This window comes from Lagenorhynchus albirostris, unplaced genomic scaffold (genome assembly GCF_949774975.1).
Source record: "Lagenorhynchus albirostris unplaced genomic scaffold, mLagAlb1.1 scaffold_141, whole genome shotgun sequence".
Lineage (NCBI taxonomy): Eukaryota > Metazoa > Chordata > Mammalia > Artiodactyla > Delphinidae > Lagenorhynchus > Lagenorhynchus albirostris.
In genome coordinates, this window is record NW_026783385.1 from 88,354 (window position 1) to 90,852 (window position 2,499).

A 2,499-nucleotide genomic window follows, 5' to 3' on the forward strand; every position below is an offset into this window, starting at 1 on the left:
GGCGAGTGTGAGGGTGACATCAATGTTGCGTGCAATGATCCGTGTGATGCTGAGTGCGATGGTGACTGCGATGGTGAGTGTGATGCTGAGAGCTATGGTGTGTTCGATGGTGAGTGCGATGGTGAGAGCAACGGAGAGTGCGATGGTGAGAGTGATGATGAGTGCGATAGTGTGTGCGATGGTCAGTGTGATGTTGAGGGCGATGGTGAGACCGATGATGAGAGCCATAGTGAGTGAGACGTGGAGTGCGATGGTGAAAGCAATGGTGAGAACAAAGGTGAGAGCAATGGTGAGAGCGATGGTGAGTGCGATGATGACGGTGATTGTGAGAGTGATGGTGAGTGTGACTGTGAGATTGAAGCTGCGTGCAACTGTCCGTGTGATGGTGCATGCCAGGGTGCATGCGATGGAGAGTGCGATGCCGAGAGTGATATTGGGAGCGATCTTGAGAGCGATGGTGAGTGCGATTGTAAAAGCGATTGTTAGTGCCAAAGTGCGTGTGATGGTGAGTGCGATGGTGAGTCAGATGGTGAGCATGATGGGGAGGGAGATGGCGAGTGTGAAGGTGAGTGCGATGGTGTGCACGATTGTGCATGCAATCGTTAGAGCAATGGAGAGTGCGATGGTTAGTGCGATGGTGACAGCGATGATGAGAGTGATGGTGAGAGCGATTGTGAATTCGAAGGTGTGGGTGAGGGTGTGTGCAATGGAGACTGGGATGCTGAGTGAGATGGTGAGAGAGATGGTGAAAGCAATTGTGAGTGCAATGATGAGTGCGAGGCTGAGTGCTATGGTGCATGTGATGGTGCCAGCTATCGTGAGTGTGTTGGAGAGAGTGATGGTGAGTGTGATGTTCAGTGCTTTGGTGAAACAGATAGTGCGTGTGACGGTGCACGCGACAGTGTGTACCACTGTGCGTACAACAGTGTGTGCAATGGAGAGTTCAATGTGTAGTGCAACCATGAGAACAATGTTGATTGTGACAGTGACTGCGACAGTGAGTGCAAGGGTGAGAGCCATGGTGTTTGCGATGGTTGGTGCGATGGAGTGTGCGATGATGAGTTCGATGGTTAGAGCGATCTAGAGTGTGATGATGAGTGTGATGGTGATTGTGATGGTGAGAGCGATGGTGAGTGAGATGGTGGGTGCAATAGTGAGAGCCATGGTGAATTCAACAGTGAGTGCGATGTTGAGAGCGATGGTGCATGTGATGGTGAGAGCGATGGTGAGTACGATGGTGAGAGCGATGCTGAGTGTGATGCTGAGTGTGATGATGAGAGTGATGGTGAGTTTGAGGGTGAAAGCTATGGTGAGTGCGATGGTAAGACCGATGGTGAGTCCAAGGGTGAGTGCGATGGTAAGAGCAATGATGAGAGCGATAGTGTGTGCAATGTTGAGAGCAATGGCGAGAGTGATGGTGAAAGCAATCTTGGTAGTGATGGTGAGGTGATGGTGAGTGTGATGTTGAGAACGATGGTGAGAGCGATGATGAGAGCGATGATGAGGCGATGGTGAGAGCGATTTTGAGTGCGATGGTTGGAACGATGGTGAGTGCGATGCCAAATGTGATGGTGAGTGCGAGGGTGAGAGCGATGGTGACTGCAAGGTTGAGTGCAATGGGGAGAGCTATAATGAGAGTGATGGTGACTGCCACAGTGAGAGAGCTGATGAGTGCGATGAGTACGATTGTGAGAGTGATGGTGAGTGCGAGGCGAGTGTGATGATGAGTGCGATGGTGAGAACAATGGTGAGAGCTATGGTGAGTGCGACGGTGACAGTGATGCGGCGTGCGATGGTCCATTTAATGGTGAGTGAGATGGTGTGTGTGATGGTGAGAGTGAAGCAATGATGAGAGCGATGGTGAGTGCAATGGTGAGTGCTATGGTGAGAGCGATGGTGAGTGCAATATTGAGAGCGATGGTGAGAGCGATGGAGGGTGCTATGATCAGTCCAATGGTGAGAGCGATAGTGAGGGTGATGGCGAGTGTGAGGGTGACATCAATGTTGCGTGCAATGATCCGTGTGATGCTGAATGCGATGGTGACTGCGATGGTGAGTGTGATGCTGAGAGCTATGGTGTGTTCGATGGTGAGTGCGATGGTGAGAGTGATGATGAGTGCGATAGTGTGTGCGATGGTCAGTGTGATGTTGAGGGCGATGGTGAGACCGATGATGAGAGCCATAGTGAGTGAGACGTGGAGTGCGATGGTGAAAGCAATGGTGAGAACAAAGGTGAGAGCAATGGTGAGAGCGATGGTGAGTGCGATGATGACGGTGATTGTGAGAGTGATGGTGAGTGTGACTGTGAGAGTGAAGCTGCGTGCAACTGTCCGTGTGATGGTGCATGCCAGGGTGCATGCGATGGAGAGTGCGATGCCGAGAGTGATATTGGGAGCGATCTTGAGAGCGATGGTGAGTGCGATTGTAAAAGCGATTGTTAGTGCCAAAGTGCGTGTGATGGTGAGTGCGATGGTGAGTCAGATGGTGAGCATGATGGGG